Source organism: Protopterus annectens, chromosome 8.part1, assembly GCF_019279795.1.
Source record: "Protopterus annectens isolate FY-2018-M chromosome 8.part1, PAN1.0, whole genome shotgun sequence".
Lineage (NCBI taxonomy): Eukaryota > Metazoa > Chordata > Ceratodontiformes > Protopteridae > Protopterus > Protopterus annectens.
The window spans coordinates 139,331,049-139,348,927 of NC_056742.1; the positions used below are offsets into that span (position 1 = coordinate 139,331,049).

At 42.5% G+C, this 17,879-nt stretch overlaps 1 protein-coding gene across 3 annotated transcripts in view; it reads right to left on the reverse strand.

Moving 5' to 3' along the window:
* Window positions 1-17,879, reverse strand: part of WWP2 (WW domain containing E3 ubiquitin protein ligase 2) — a 1,859,587-nt gene that overhangs the window by 1,675,772 nt on the left and 165,936 nt on the right. For all 3 annotated transcript variants that reach the window (XM_044081781.1, XM_044081779.1, XM_044081780.1), the window contains one exon: window positions 3,905-3,961. The gene's annotated coding sequence lies outside the window, so the exon portion shown is untranslated. The remainder of the gene's footprint in view (window positions 1-3,904; window positions 3,962-17,879) is intronic.

Below are 17,879 nucleotides of genomic sequence, written 5' to 3' on the forward strand. Positions count from 1 at the left end.
AGCATTCTGTACAGCTAACATCTCTTTTTGACTGATATGCAGGTGCATTTGATTTGGGTTCTATTTGCCCTGAATGCACTTCCCCGGGCAGATGAGCCCCCCCCCATGCATAATCTGATGTGTCTGTTGTTAGGGTTTGGGCGGCAGAGGGTGGTGTGAATGGTGGTCCCTTGTTTTGGTGGCAGGCCTCTGCCCACCAAAGAAACTCTAGGCATAGGCAAGGTATGATAGGAATCATTGCTTCAAAATCCTGAGAACGTTGGCACCATAAGCTTTTTAGATACCACTGAAGTTTCCTCATATGCAGTTTTGCATACGGAATTAGAAGAATGCAGGAGGCCATGAACCCCAAGGCTTGCAGTATTTGTCTTGCAGATGGCAGAGTTTTTGTGGCCACTTGTTTGAAGTAGGTTGTCAAATTAATTTGTTTCTCTGGAGTGAGGAAAGCCATCTGGGAAGTTGTATTCAAGCTTGCTCCCAGGAATATAATTTGTTGACAGGGTACCAGGTGTGATTTCTTTTCGTTTATTGTGTACCCCAGACAAGTTAACACCCTTTGTACAAAGGCCAGATGATTCAAAAGTATGTCCTGGCTTTCTGCCTGAATTAGACAATTGTCCAGATATGGGTATATTTGAATATTTCTTTGTCTGCAAAATGCAATGACTGGAGCTAGGCACTTTGTGAGTACCCTGGGTGCAGTAGATAAGCCAAAGGGCAGTGCAGAGAATGGATAGTGTGTGTAGCCTGCTTTGAAGCGTATGTATCTTCTGTAAGATTCTCTGATTGGGATGTGCAGGTATGCTTCCTTTAAGTCTAGTGTTGCCTACCAGGCATCTTTGCCTAGTATAGGGAGCAACTGGTGAAGGGTCAGCATCTTGAATTTTGGAATCACTAAAACGGTGTTTAGAGTAGACGGGTCCAGGATAGGACGCCATGATTTGTCTTTTCTGGGCACCAGGAAAAGTCTTGAGTAGAAACCTTGCCCCTTTTCCTCTTCTGGTACCAACAGGATAGCCCCCATGCTTAATAGAGAGAGTACTTGTTTTTGGGCCTCTGCCCACTGATTTGGGGGACAGCTATGGCCACCCGCTTGGTGTTGCTAATGAGTGGAAGTGAAATCTGTATCTCTGGGACATTATATTTAAAACCCATTTGTCCTGGGTAATGAGTTCCCAGTTCTTTGCATGAAAAGCAATCTTTCCCCCCAAAGGGTCAGTTAGTTGACAAGTGCTTGGCAGTTTAAAAAGAAGTGATTGAGACCGTTTACCATGGGGGGGGGGGGTATTATTACTCCCAGATTTGGAAGTGGAGGCCCCCTACTGCTTAGTCCTGTGCGTACCCTGGGACTGAAGCCTGGGAGCTCTGCTAGATCTGGGTTCAGACTGAGAAGGTCTGGAAAAGGCAGGAAAGGACCAATTCTTGGAAGGCCAATGCCTACTAAACCTTGGAGGTTGTACTTGTAAAAAATCTTTAACAGTTTGCATAGATTTAGCTTTTTCATCCATCTTTTTAAGAACTTCTTCTGCCTTACTGCAAAACAGGCGGTCCTGGTTTAAGGGAGCATCCAGTAATTTCCCTTTAACATGATCTGGCAAGGATTGCTCCTTAAGCCAAGCATGCCTTCTAAGTACAGACCCAGTTACAGGAGCCTTGCAAGAAGCCTCTAGTGAATCAAAACCACATTGCAAAGTATGTTTTCCAACTTGTTCAGCTGAATGCAGTAAATCCTGTAAATCCTTATTTTCAGCACAATCAGGAATCAACATAATTTTCTGTTTAAGCAATCCAATAATATGCTGCTGATACTTTAACATATGAAACTGACAGTTTAAAGCCCTAATGGCCAAAGTTGCGGAAGTGTATACCTTCTTACTCCATCTATCCAGCGCCCTGGAGTCTCTATCAGAGGGGGTAGGATTTCTGGCAGTAGTAGCTTTAATGCCCTTGTGTCCCCGAGAAATGGTCTCAGGATCCGCAGTAGGATTTTTAAAAAGGAACTTGTTAGAATCAGGGACTCTGTAATATCCGTCAGGTTTTCTGGGAGAAGGAGGCAGAGAGTCAGGGCCCAAGCTAGATTCTGAAAAGGCATCATCAACAATGTCCAGTACAGGAGGTATGGCTAAAGGCCTGTGCTGGGGCAGGAGTAAGAAATCCCTAAGCCTCTTTTTAGAATCAGAGAAATCCTGACTTTCCCAACGAAAATGCTCCCTGAGAGTATGCAAGGTTTCACAAAAAGAGAAATTCTCTGGGGTGGGGGTGGGGGGGGGGCAGAGGGACTAGAGTCCTCAGCATCAGAATTCTCATAGGTAGATAAGGGTAAATCCTGGTCATCAGAGGAAACAGAAAATTCAGAATCCTGGTCAGAAGTATCATAAGCAAACTCAGTCTTAGGTCTCTTAGAGGGGGAAGGCTGGCTTCCCCCGATTAAAGTAATAAGGTCTTCAGCCATTCTTATCATTTGTTTTTTAGGCATAGAGGCCTGACCATGCAGTTTGCGCATCAGTTTTCTAGGCATGGTTCGAGTTTTAGGCCTTGAAGAAGAAGATGGCATTGGTTTAAAACGCAAGTCAGTAGGCCTAAATACACCCTCAGAAGCCGGTGCCAGCACAGCGGCTCCGGACCCATCCAAGGTAGAGACATCCGCAAGTTCCACAGTTGAAGCATCTCACGGCATAGCGGACTCCAAATGGGTCTCAGTAGAGGCCTACGAATCTGAAGTAGCGGGTATCAGGGGCTGCGAAAGTGCCTCACTGAGTACCAGCAAACTGGCAATTGGCTTAGGAGAAGCGTCGTCGGCAGTCTTGGACATAGGCAGCCTGTCTCTGTCTTTATCTTTGCACTTTTTCGGAATGTCGGTAGTCGGATAGCTTACTTAAGACATATCAGGATAATTGAAACGAGCACCAAAATATTTAGAAGCGAAAATATACTGACAACAGACAGTTCGTGGTTTAAATAAGGCACAAAACCGACAGCGAGGTACGTCATGGTCAGGGCCTAGGCAAGGAACACAGTATGAGTGAAAATCTTTATGAGGTATTTGCTTTCCACAAGTAATGCAATTATTTACTTTTACTGACATCGGTTTAGAGCAAGAAAATGTTTCCCCAATGGGGTACTTAGCTTTTAGTTGAAGACTTAGATTCTGAAACTCGAAAACAAAAATTTCAGTTGTCGGCCGAACGGCACTTGCGAACTGCTTCTGCTTCGGGCACTGCGCGGCAAGACAGACTGGGGTAATGGCGTGGGCTGCATGCTTTATATCCCTGATGACCTGACGTCATGGAAGAAGGGACAGCAACAGACGCAGGACCCAAGACTGTGTTAATAAGGCTGACTGAGGGCTACTGCAAGCAGATAACCCAAACGTGATGACTGCAACAGTGAAACACGAAGAACATCTGACTTGAGTCCAGTCAAATGACTTGATTACAATCACATAACCAAACAGTGACTACAGAATCAAAGCCAGGACTACAGGATGAAGTGTAATTGCAGCTCAGAAACTTAATCCTCTGCACAAAACTGCCATATAAGATCAGCCTGCCCCACCCAGTCTTTGTATCCTTGGCTAACTGAAAAGCTGTTAAATCATGGTTAATCAAATCCACACTTTTTTATTTTACGTCATAACCAATTTAGATTTCTATCCCATGTAATAAGGAATTTTCCTCCCACTTCTAAATCTACTCTATTTTTCTTTAGAGAAATAGATCCATACATTTGTCATCCTCACTTCATTAAAATAAAAGTGATTTCTCTCATCATCTCTGACCAGAACGATACCTGCGATCTTCAAACTATGTATACATGTGCATGAACACCTGTTTTTCTTGAAAAAAAGTTTACCTCCCTTGGACATCATACACAGATTCATAGGCAAGTACTAGGATAATATTACCTTTTCTGTAGCTCACTGATGAGGTCACATCTGGAATTCTGTAGAGAACTTTGGAACCTTGTGAAAGACAAAAAAAAAACACACACACACAAGATTAGAGGCTACATGCTATAAAACAATAAAATGATTCAGTATTAAAATAGCTTACTCTAGAAACATTTCTAACACTCAGTAGCAACTTACTGAAAACAACAATGTAGATAACCATTTTTGACAGAATTGTAGTAAATAAACATTGAGATGCTCTAAAAAAAATAATCAATAAATGAGAGACTGGATGGACAGTAGCTGGCACTGTGCAGTTCAGAAAGTACAGTTGTGTACACTTACCATAAATGTAGATGTTCGAGTGTATTCACTGTTGCAGTCATCACATTTGGGTTATCCCTGCCATGGTAGCCCTCGGTCGGCCCAAATACCAGAGACTTAGTATTTCTGCGTCGGTTGCTGTCGCTTCAGGACTGATGCCAGGTCATCAGTAGTATAAAGTAAGGCAGCCGATGCCATTACATCAGTTTTTCTTGCCCTAACCTGTCAGGAGCCCACAAAGTAGGAGCTAGGTTCTGGGGGAAGAACCCCACCAGTGGAAAACAAATACCAATATGTCCCTTGCAAGGAAAGAGAATAAATGGGGATGGAGAGAGGGAAACCAGGACTGCAACAGCGAATACACTCAAACATCTACATTTATGGTAAGTGTACACAACTGTACTGTTATTCGTGTTTCTCTGTTGCAGTCATCACATTTATTTGATTCCCAAAGCTGAGGAAATGGGTGGAGGCAGTCAAGGAAACTAGGGGCTGGCTAGGATGCCTTGCAAGACTGCAGAGGCAAACCCTTCCCTGGATTTGGAGAAGAGAGGCAGGTGGCAATGCTTGGTAAAAGTGTGAACAGATGTCCAGGTGGCAGCCTCCAGGATGTCCCTGGTGGGAAAGCTGCAGTGGTGGAGGCTGCTCTGGTGGAGTGTGTCCTGACCCCCTTGGGGGGAGGCTTTCCCTGTTGCTTGTAGCAGAAGTGGATGCAGTGTTCTATCCATTTGGAGATGGTTTGGAGATGGCTTTGCCTTCTGCCCCTGTAGCAAAGCTAGCCAGCAATTGATCAGACTTTCTGAAGGATTTAGTCCGGTCTAGATAAAATCTGAGCTGTCTGTGCACATCCAGAGTGCAGAATCCTTTCCCTTTTGTTCTGTGGATTAGGAAAAAAGGTGGGCAAATGAATGGATTGGTTGAGAGCCCCACACTGGACATCACCTTGGGCATGAAGGATGGGTTAGTTCCGAGGGATACCCTGTCAGCATAGAAGATGATGCCGGGTTCCACAGCCATGAGCGCTTGTAGCTCAGAGACTCTTCTGGCTGAAGTGATGGCCAGAAGGAATGCTGTTTTCCAGGAGAGAAATTTTAGCTCTGCAGAAGAAGCTGGTTTGAAAGGGGGCAGGGTGAGTTTTTCCAGTGCAAAGTTAAGGTCCCAAGCTGGTGTTGGTGCTCTTCTGGGTGGCCTCAAGTTGCTGGCCCCTCTTAGGAACTGTTTGATCAAGGGGTGTGAGAAAAGGGACTGCTCAGTGGGAAAATGAGCAGAAATAGCAGAGGCACAAATTTTTATAGAGGAGAAAGAGAGGCCACTGTGTAGTAGGTCAGCTAAGTAATTCAGGATGACAGGGAGGGAGGGAGGGAGGGATGTGCAGTATTGGCTCCCTTAGCCTGGATCCAGGTGCAGAACCTTTTGCATTTGTCAGCATAAGACTTTCTGGTGCTAGGGCATCTGGCCTCAGGGATAAAGTACAGTTGTGTACCTACCATAAATGTAGATGTTTGAGTGTATTCACTGTTGCAGTCATTACACTTGGGTTATCCTGCTGGCAGGCTACCCGAAGTCAGCCTGAATTCCAAAGTCTAGGTCCGGCGTCAGTTGCTGTTGCCTCTTCCCTGATGTCAGTGTGCCAGGGGTATAAAAGATGCAGCTGACGCCATTTTCTTCAGTTTTTCTTGCCCCAGATGTCAGGTGCCCCCAAATTGGTAGGTTGAAAATTATGCCAATAAGTATGCATGCACAAAAATAAACATTTCCTTCATCTACAAGCAAATACACCACATAGGTTGTATAGGATAGAGAGGTACAGATAAGTCCCAGCAAAGAAAAGGGGGATGGTGGTTGGGTAACCTGGACTGCAACAGTGAATACACTCGAACATCTACATTTATGGTAGGTACACAACTGTACTACGTTCATCATGTTTCACTGTTGCAGTCATTACACTTGGGTTGAATCCCAAAGCTGAGGTTGGGTGGCTGGGTCTAAATAGGATTAGGAGAGGCTATAAGGCCCTGCAGAACTGCAGTGGCAAAGCCTGCTCTGGATTTAGAGTAGAGTAGAGAGGAAAGTGGTAGTGCTTGGTAAAAGTGTGCAATGAACTCCAAGTTGCAGCCTCTAAAATGTCTTTGGTTGGTACTCCTCTGAGGAAGGCTGCTGAAGTGGCTGCTGCTCTGGTTGAGTGAGGCCTAATGCCCTTAGGCACTGATTTGCCATGTTGTGAATAGCAGAAACGAATGCAGTGGCCTATCCATTTTGAAATAGTCTGCTTTGAGATAGCCTTTCCTTGTGATCCTGCAGCATATGCTACTTAGAGTTGCTCAGTCTTTCTGAAAGCTTTAGTTCTGTCCAAGTAGAAGCGTAGCTGTCTGTGTATGTCCAAAGAATGCAGGAGTCTCTCACCCTTATTCTGTGGGTTTAGATAAAAGGTAGGCAAATGAATGGCTTGGTTAAGAGCCACACTGGACATTACCTTAGGCATAAATTTCGGGTTCGTCCTCAAAAAAACCCCTGTCTGGATGGAAAATGATAAAAGGTTCCACAGCCATGAGTGACTGCAACTCGGAGACTCTTCTTGCAGAGGTTATTGCTAAGAGCAGAGCTGTTTTCCAAGATAAGAACTTTATTTCAGCTGTATTGGCTGGCTCAAAAGGCGGCAGTGTGAGTTAAGGCGGCAGTGTGAGTTTTTCCAAGACATAATTAAGGTCCCATGCAGGTATTGGTGCTCTCCTTGGAGGTCTTATGTTTTTGACACCTCTGAGGTACTGTCTTAGCAATGGATGTGAAAAAATTGGTGGTTCCGTATTGTAATGAGCTGAAATGGCAGAGGCATGGATTTTAATTGATGAAAAGGATAGGCCTTTGTCCAGCATCTCAGTTAGGTATTGTAAAATCTGAGGAATATTTGCTACAAACGTGTCAATTCCTTGTGCCTGGTTCCAAGCACAGAATCTTTTTCCATTTTTCTGCATAAGATTTTCTGGTACTGGGCCTCCTGGCCTCCAAAATAACATCCATCACTGCTTTAGAGAGAGGTGTGTTCTGAATGGCTACATTATCCGCCATGCTGCCAGATTTAGGGTTTTGAGTTGGCTGTGCAGGATCTGATTGTTTCGTTGGGTCAGTAAATGTGGAATTAGAGGCAATGTCCAGGCTGGGCCTTGAGACAAGCTCTTTAGGACTGCGTAACAGTGCTGGCGGGGCCAATCTGGAGCAATAAGAATCATTTTTGGGTTCTCTTGTCTGACCTTTAGGAGTACCTTGGGGAGGAGAGGCAGAGGAGAAAAGGCATATACTGTTAGGGTATTCCAGCTGAATGATAGAGCATCCACTTTCCATGCCTGCTTGTGATACATCCTTCTGCAGAATCTCTGTAGTTGGCAGTTGTGAGGGGAGGCAAATGGGGATGCCCAGACATAGATCTATTTCTTCATTATCATGCTGAAGACTTGAGGATCCAGTTTCCACTCATGGGGATCCCTGAGGTTTCTGCTTAGTTCATCTGCCAGAGTATTTTTCTTTCCTGGCAGGAATTGTGCTTGCAGGTGTACTTGATAAGTCAACGCTGTGTCCCACAAGGTCATAGCTTGTCTGCAGAGGGGGTAGGAATGAGTGCTTCCCTGTTTGTTTATGTACCACATGACTGTAGTATTGTCCATCCTTATCAGTAGTTGTCCTGGATGGAGTAGATCCTTGAAAGCTGTCAGGGCATTCTGAACAGCTAGCATCTCTTTTTGATTGATATGAAGATGCCTTTGGCTTGTGGGCCATGTGCCCTGAATACATCTTCCTGCCATGTGGACCCCCCAGGCATAATCTGAAGCATCTGTTGTTATTGACTGCCTGGCTGTGGGTAGGGTGAATGGCTGTCCCTTGTTGTGGTGACAGGCCTGTGCCCACCATCGAAACTCCTGTTGCAGGCAAGGAATGAGGGTAATTAATGTTTCCAGGCTGTGACAATGTTGAGTCCAAACACTTTTTAGATACCATTGTAGTTTCCTCATATGCAGTCTGGCATATGGAATTAGCAGAATGCAGGATGCCATGAAGCCCAAAGCCTGCAGATTTTTTCTTGCAGATAACTGGGCCTTTGTTGCCAACAGTCTGAAATAAGTAGTCAGTTGCCTTTGTCTGGCGTGAGATAGGCCATCTGGGCAGTTGTATTTAAGCTTGCACCCAGGAATATTATCTCTTGAAAGGGTACTAGTTTTGATTTATTTTCGTTTACTGTGTACCCTAAGCATATTAGTAATCTTTTTACAAAAGCCAGATGCTGTAGTAGAATGTCCTTGTATTCCTCTTTGTCTGCAGAATGCAATTACTGGAGCCAGGCATTTTGTGAAGACCCTGGGCGCATTAGATAAGCCAAAGGGCAGTGCAGAGAATTGGTAGTGCATTGAGCCAGCTATGAATCTGAGGTATCTTCTGCATGATTGTCTGATTGGGACATGCAGGTATGGCTCTTTTAGGTCTAAGGTCACAAGCCAAGCCTTCTTGCCCAGCATGGGCAGAAGCTGCAGCGTCAACATTTTGAATTTTGGAATATCCAGATATGTGTTTAGAATTGATAGGTCCGGTATTAGAGTCCAGGCTTTGTCCTTTCTGGGCACCAAGAACAGTCTTAAATAAAATCCTTGTCCTTGATCTTGCTCTGGTAATTGCTGAATGGCTGCCATGTCTATAAGGGGTGAAACTTGCTTTTGTGCCTCTGTTCATTGATTTTTTGGCAGGTCCGGCAAACCATGTGCCCTTGGCAGGGTATGAAAGTGAAACTTGTAGCTTTGTGACACTATGTTCAGGACCCATTTGTCCTGGGTTATTATGTGCCAATTTTGATGAAAAAGTGCTAGTTTTCCCCCTAATGGTGCTGCCAGGCGCAGGCAGGGGGAAGTCATTGGGACTGTTTCCTGTATGGCTGTGATTGGTCTTCTCCGCTTTTGGAGGAAGAAGCACCCTTTGTTTAGACCTGTATGTGTCTTAGGGCTGGGATCTGCCTCTAGGGCATCTGTAAATGCCCCTTTGTGGCCTGTCTGACACTGGAAAGGACCAATTTTTTGTAGGCCAGTGTCTGCTAAATCTTGGAGGCTGTACCATTAAGAAATCCTTGACTGTTTGCATAGATTTTGCTTTGTCCTCCATTTTCTTCAACACCTCCTCTACTTTAACACCAAACAAAGTATCATGCTGTAATGGAGCATCCAATAATTTTGCTTTAACATGAGCAGGCAAATTCTGTTCCTTTAACCAAGCATGCCTCCTGATGACAACCTGTAACAGCGGCCCTGCAGGAGGCCTCCAAAGAATCAAAACCACATTGCAAAGTATGTTTTCCAACTTGTTCAGCTGCATGCAATAAATCCTGCATTTTTTTGTTTTCTGCACATTCAGAATTTATCAACTTTTTCTGTTTTAGCAGTGACATAATATATTGCTGATACTTAAGCATATGAAACTGACAATTTAAAGTCCTTATAGCCAAGGTTGCAGAAGTGTAATTTTTTTTCCGCCATCTGTCCGGTGCTCTAGAATCCCTGTCAGAGGGGGTAGGGTTTTTTGCAGTGGAAGCCTTGACCCCTTTGGGACCCTGACATACAGTTTCTGGGTCAGCAGCAGGGTTTTTTAAAAGAAATTTATGTGAATCAGGAACCCTGTAGTATCTGTCTGGCTTAACAGGAGCTGGAGGCAGGGAGTCAGACTGGACTCTGAAAAAACATCATCTACAATGTCTAACACAGGTGGAATAGCAAGGGGCCTGTGCTGAGGTAATAAAAGGAAGCCTCTGAGCCTTTTCTTAGATTATGAATAATCTTGGCTCTCGCAGTGGAAATGCTCCCTCATAGTATGCAGAGTTTCCACAAAACAGTAATCCTTAGGAGGAGAGGCTGAAGGGATAGATTCTTCAGAATCAGAAACCTCATAGGGAGGAAAAGAGTATTCCTGATCAGAAGAGGAATCAGAAGAAATGGAAACCTGATCTGAAGATTCGTATTCTGTCTCTTGCCTAGGCCTCTTATCAGGAGGGGGATGGGAACCCCTGATCAAAGTAATTAGGTCTTCAGCCATTTTGAGCATCTGTTTTTTAGGCATGGAGGCCTGTCCATGTGGCTGTTGCACTTGTTTCTTTGTCTCTAAAGGTGCTTTAGTCTTTGCCTTTGAAGCTGAAGTCGATTTTACATATAACTGCGTAGGCCTGAAAACACCCTCAGAAGCCGATGCCTGCTCAGCGGCTCCGGACCCATCTGAGGGAATAGTTTCCGAAGTTCCAATACCTTGAGTCTCCAGCGGCCTAGTCGGCTCCACGTGGGAGTCGGTAGCGGACGTCAGGGGCTGCGAAAGCACCTCACTGAGAACCGGCCAGTTTTGGACCTCGGATGCTTGTCCTTTTCTTTGTGTTTCTTGTGAATTGCGGTAGTCGGAAGGCTATCCGACGGCATCGTGTAATTAAATCTTCTGCCAAAATAGTGAAATGCAAAATCGTACCGAAGCTTAATAGTGCGTTGGTTAACTCTAGCACAGAACCAACAATTATCAACGTCGTGGTCAGGGCCTAGGCAAGGAATACAAAAGGAATGAAAGTCCTTATGAGGTATTTGCTTCCCACAAGAAATACAATTATTAACTTTTTCTGACATCAGTCTGGAGCAAGAAAAAAGTTTCCCCAATGGGGTACTTAGCTTTTAATAAAGACTTTGGATCTGAAATTCGAATACAAAGATCTCAGGAGTCAGCCGACCGGCACTTGCAGACTGCTTTTGCTACGGGCACCGCGCGGGAAGAAAGACTGAAGAAAATGGCGTCGGCTGCATCTTTTATACCCCTGGTGCTCTGACATCAGGGAAGAGGTGACAGCAACTGACACCGGACCTAGACTTTGGAATTCAGGCCAACTGCAGGTAGCCTGCCAGCAGGATAACCCAATTGTAATGAGTGCAACAGTGAAACACGATGAACATCTGAAAGTGTTGAGATCCTGCCCTGAAACGGAGATATTTCCTGTATGATTCCCTAACAGGAATGTGGAGGTAGGCCTCTTTTAGATCTAGGGTGGCTAGCCAAGCATCCTTGGAGAGCATCAGTAGCAGCTGTTGGAGGGTGAGCATTTTGAATTTTGGGATCACCATGAAGATGTTTATAATGGATAGATCGAGGATGGGGTGCCAGATACCCTCTTTTCTGGACATCAGAAAAAGTCTGGAGTAGAAACCTTGGCCTATCTGTTCTGCAGGAACGTGCTCTACTGCCCTCATAGAGAGCAGGGAAAGGATTTGCTTTTGAGCCTCCACCCACTGGTTTGGTGGTAGATCTGGGAACCATTTTGGGGTTGGAAGGTTGTGGAAGGAAAATTTGTATCCCTGAGACACTATGTTCAGAACCCAGTGGTCATTGCTAATGGTAGCCCATGTGCTTGCATGAAATGAGAGTTTTCCTCCTAGGGGTAAGAGAAGGTGGGCAGAGGTAGGGGTGGGGAAGGCGGGTCATTGTGAGTTCTTACCATAAGGGGGTGGCTTAGAACTCCCTGGTTTTGAAGTGGAGGTAGTAGACTGCTTAGATCTCTGCATTCCCTGTGGCTGCTGTCTGGGGGGGTCTGGTTCCCCCGTGTCTAGGCTGGACTGGCTTACTGGGAGCAGGAAAGGACCAAAGTTTGGTGGGACAATGCCTGCTGAACCTAGGTGACTGGAACTGCAATAAATCCTTAACTGTTTGCATAGATTTTGCTTTTTCTTCCATCTTTTTTAAGACCTCTTCTGCCTTAGTGCCAAATAAATTATCTTTGTGCAAGGGGGCATCCAACAATTTAGATTTGACATGGTCTGGCAGGGGCTGTTCCTTAAGCCAAGCATGCCTCCTAATTACAGATCCAGTGACTGCTGCCTTGCAAGAAGCTTCTATGGCGTCAAAACCACAATGCAAGGTGTGTTTAGTTACTTGACTTGCAGAATGCATTAACTCCTGTAATTCTTTTGATTCTGCCCAAGCAGGAAAGGAAGATATTTTTTGTTTAAGGAGTTCCAGGGTATGTTGCTGAAATTTCAGCATATGGAACTGACAATTTAGTGCCCTGATAGCAAGAGTAGCTGAGGGGTATACTTTTTTAACCCATCTGTCCAGTGCTTGGGAATCCCTATCCAAGAGGGTGGTATTCATAGCAGAGTTTGCTTTAATTCCTTTAGGCCCTCGAGAAATTACCTCAGGGTCAGCAGTAGGATTTTTAAAAAGAAATTTGTGCGAGTCAGGGACTCTCTATTACCCGTCTGGTTTTCTGGGTGCAGGAGGGAGGATATCAGGAGTCAAGCTGGATTCCATGAAAACATCCTCCACAACATCCAGGAGTAAGGGGATGGCCAAGGGTTTGTGCTTCGCAAGATGTAGGAATTCCCTGAGTCTCCTTTTAGACTGAGGGTAGTCTTGACTCTCCCATTGGAAATGCTCCCTTAAGGTATGAAGGGTTTCCCCAAAGGAAAAATCCTCTGGGGGAGAGGCTGAAGGAATGGAATCTTCTGCATCAGAATTCTCATAAGTAGAGATGGGTTGCATGTCTTCATATTCAGATGCATCAGATTCACCCGACTCTTGTTCAGACAAAACTACAGCAGACAGATCTCTTCTCTCTTTGGAGGGGGTAGCTTGGCTTCCCCAGATCAGCATGACATGGTCTTCCACCATTTTAAGCATTTGAGACTAAGGCAAGGAAGCAGGTGTCCGAGAGTGGATCATCAGTTTCTTGGGTGTGGTTACCTGGGCCTTAGAAATTCGGTCGTTTTTGAAAGAACAGTAGTCGTGAAAGAAGACATCGGTTTGTGTTGAGAATCAGTAGTGCAAAGGACTTCCTCGGAAGCTGGTGCCTGCTCAGTGGCTCTGGACCCATCCAAGGTAGAGACGACCACAGGTTTCTTAGTCAAAGAAGAGTTCTGCAGCATACCGGACTCCGAAAGGGTCTCAGTAGCAGCCTGCAAATCCACAGATGCGGGCATCAGGGGCTGCAAAAGCTCCTCACGGAGGACCGGAGAACTGATGACTAGCTTAACGAAAGCGTCGTCGGTAGGTTTGGACCTGTGCGGTCTGTCTCTGTCTTTATCTTTACTTTTCTTGGTAGAGCTGCTGTCAGATGGCTTACCAAAGCCATATCAGAATTCGGGGACTGTAAGTGAAAATATCTGACTACAATGAGGGCCCGACGATGGACAGTTCTGGCATTGAACAAAGCACAGAAGCGACAACGGAGGACGTCATGGTCTTGGCCTAAATAAGTGATGCTGTAAGAATGGAAGTCTCGGTGTGCTATTTGCTTTCCACAGGCGAGACAATAATTAACTTTTTCTGACATCGGTTAGTGCAAGAAAAAAGGATCCCCAATGGGGTACTTAGATTTAGAAGACTTTAACTTCAACTCGGAAGATGAAAACTCAGGTAGCGGCTGACCAGCACTTGTGCGAACTGATTCTGCTTCGGGCTCCACAGCAAGAAAGACTGATGTAATGGCGTCAGCTGCCTTACTTTATACTACTCACGACCTGACGTCAGTCCTGAAGCGACAGCAACCAATGCAGAAATACTAAGTCTCTGATATTCGGGCCTGCTGAGGGCTACCCTGGCAGGGATAACCCAAATGTCATGACTGCAACAGTGAAACAAGAAGAACATCGGACTTAGAAAAAGCACAGTGATACAATTGGAAGGTCAAAACTTAAATATTTCAATCACAGCTAATATACAAAGAAACTTGAAGGAGCTCTATTATCAGTAAACAAGATCAAATCTTTCTATAAGTTGGAACTTTGGGCAAATGAGTTAATAAATATATTTGCTTGTCTACCATTTCCTTTACAGAAGATGCTTATGGAACCTGTTGACTGTACTGTAAGAATGTAAGGAACACTAAAAACTGCTGGAGCAGGAAGGCAAGATGTACCTGTTCCTATAGTAAAGCCAAAGCTCGGACCAAAGTAGTAAAAAACTAAATTTATTGAATAAAAATAATGCTACACATCCTCGTTTAGCACTTTCATCCACAAAATAGTGGACTTCATCAGAACACTTTAACATATAACTGCCTGATATTTAAAAACATTTTGGCACCAAAATACTAACCTTCATTCCAAATTTAAAGTGACATTAGCTAAAATAATATATACAACATCAAAATTGCTTCTACAAATGCATATACAATATGCAATATGCGCAGTCATCATTCTATAAGTTGTTCATATATTATATTGTTTAATTTCATGTGCTAATAATTATACATCCTATAAAATGAGTTCTAAAAAATACATTCTAAAAAGTCTTCTAAAAACTAGTGAGAAGCTGAATATAACTTATAATGCTGTAAACGTTACAATTAATAGATGCATCACAACTATTTAAACAAAAATATAAATAAATTAATTATTTATACAGATAAATTGTTAATATATTAATTCATTAATTCATCGTAACCAAAGGTGCAACAGTATAAAAAGGGTCTATATTAGAACACCGAACATTCAAAATTTTGAGTGTTCTAATATCGAACCCTATGAATCAAAAATTTAAAACATCGAACATTCAGAACAGCAAATTTTTTCCTAGGGGAAAAAATTTGCTGTTCCAAAACACATACACACAACACAAGCACACCAAACAAACAGCAATCCACACACATACACCTAAACTCTTACACCTAACCCTACACTAAACTATACATACACCACTAACTATCCACTTACCTTAACCCAAACCCTAACCCTCACGTCCACACAATCGCACACTTACCTGAACCCGACCCGTAACTTTCCACCACAGCGCTGAACATACCGAAGCAACAGAAACAGACAACCAAAATCTTTCCCTGGGAAAAAAATTGGTTTTCTGTTTCTTTGATATTTAGAACACTCAAAAATTTGAACGTTCGGTGTTCTAATATAGAACCATATAAAATTGTACATAGATGTAATACATAATCTGCAAACTCAACCAAGCTGCAGTAAAGGCTTAATAAATATAAAATCATCAAGTCCAGGCTCTCCAACTGCATCAGTTAGTATCTGTCAGTATGTTTCCCTTTTACCCAAAAATGCCTTAGTATTACCACTCCAGGGGCTATTTGAAACATGATCAATAACAGCAAATTTAAAATTATGAGTATCCCCACATTGATCAATGTGTCTAAATAGGGCATTACTGCCATCCTTAGTCCCAATACTGTATAAATGATCATATATCCTCTTTTAAAAAAGACGCTCAGTCTTGCCTATATAGTATGCGGGGCATAACATACACTTAGCAAGATAAATAATAAACTTGCTATTATAATTTCCTTGTCTAAAATATACGTAGGACTTATTGGTATTCTCAAGTTTCACCCCTTGCGTCTCCCATATTAGGGAACATTGGTTACAACTTCCATATTTAGTAGTATGTTTCCTCAACTTCATATCATTCCTACGTTTCGATCCATATTCTAAAATTTTTTTAAGATTAAACCCCATTTTATGAACAAAATTGGGACGTTCACCTACTATATTCATTACTCCTTGGTCAACAACCAAAATATTCCAATTCTGTTTAACAATATTTTTAATATAATTAACATAGGGGGAATATTGAAGAACACATACCCTACTATGACATGTAGGCAACCCCCCCAATCTGTTGTCCTTTATGAATACTAGTCCCTGTACCTAATAAGGGTGAATACTTTTTACCCCATTCTTGGGTAACATAATACGTGACATTGTTCAATATAGACAAAGGATAACCTCTACTTATAAACAATTACCTAATAAAATTAATCTCTTCTACCATTGTAGTATAACTTGAGCTCATTCGAGCAGCCCGAATACACTGCCCCCTGTAAATGTTTCTCAGCATGCGTCTCGGGTGATTGCTGGAATATTCTAGATAACTGTTAGAAAAGGTTTGTTTCCTATAAATTTTAGACCGAAAGCCTTGTCTAGAATGATATATGTAAGTATCTAAATAGGCAATACCTTCATGACTAAAAGCATAAGTAAATTTTAAAAAAGAGCTAGAATTATTAATATACTCGATGAAAGGTTCAACACTATCTTCAGGGCCATCCCATAGGATAAAAATATCATCCAAAAACCTAGAATAGTGAACTACATACTTGTAATACCTGCTCGTGAACAATGTAGTAGTTTTCCATTATAACATAACCAGGTTGGCAAATATGGGGGCACAAGATGCCCCCATAGCTACCCCCCGGTTTGTCTGAAATTCTCTCCTTCGTAATAAATATAATTGTGATCCAACACTAATGTCATCATATCCAAGATGAGACATATCTTATCCCATTCCAATTTGGAAAAATTCCTCAAACTATTGCAAAAGTCCTTCCAACTCCTGATCTTTGGGGATACAAGAAAACAAATCAGCAATGTCGATAGTAATAAATATAAGATTACTTTTCCAAATATTGGGAGTCCGCCTGGCCAAAAATGCCCACAAGTCCTTAATCAAATGAGGGAGATCATGGTATATAGGTTTCAACCACCGATCTATAACTACACCTAAAGAATATGTTTTTGATTGACTACCTGATACTATTGGGCGAAATGGCAGGAAATGAATACATTTGTGTACCTTTGGGATGCCCACAGTAGTAGTTAATATGGAATATTCAGTTTTTAAAAAATTATATATATCTACAGTTATCAGATTATCTAATAAGTATTCTTCTATACGGAGATCAATAAGTTTCTGTCCAATATTAATTTTAATAATTGACACTTGTTCATAATTACCTGACTCGTATATTTTGTAAATTTATTTCATATAGTCAATTGTATTGTATAGAACCACCCCTCCACCTTTATGGGGTTTTCATTATATACCTTTATTGTTAATTAATTCAGCCAACACATATATTTTTCCAAACGTAAGATTGTCTTGCACTTTCCAATGTCTAATGTTATTGTATATTTTATAAATATCCTGAGTTACTAGCTTCTCAAAACTAGCTACATTAGGGTGGGTGGGTGGTATAAAAGTACTTTTCCTTTTAAGGCCATTGTCAATAAAAGTAGTAGTAACATTTTTGAAATATAAAGCCAGATTCAGTCGTCAACAAAATAATTTAATTTCAGTAATAATGTCGACAATATTGAGCTTAACACTAGGGATTGTATTTCATCCCTTTAGAAAATAATGTAAAATGTTCAAGTTTTAAGTCAATGCCTGCATAATTATATATCTTAAAATCCTTGTAAATATGTACAATGTCATCATCTTTCTTATTTACATCTAAACTTGAATTGACAACCTGTACAAATTCGTCTCGTTCTTCATTGTCTAATAACGACGATTCACATAATACGACTGATTCCATTCTTGGGCTGGTCCCTTTCACTTCCAATCCTTTCTCCATTTGTTTGGAGCCTGGCATTGTTTGCCCCCCTGAAAATTTGAATGTCTATCCCTTTCAAATCCCTGTTCATCACTGTCTCCATAATTATCACTTTTATGACCTCGATCTCCAATATTCCAAATATATGCTTTATTAGTATTATACTGTTCTTGATCCCTCATCATTTTTTTGTTTTTCTTATCAAAAATAACCTGTGCCTTACTATTTGCAGTCCTATGCTGCTTCTCATACAACTTTTCCCACCGAGAGAACAGTAAATCATTAACAATAGCATTATTCAGCTTCTTCACCTCCATC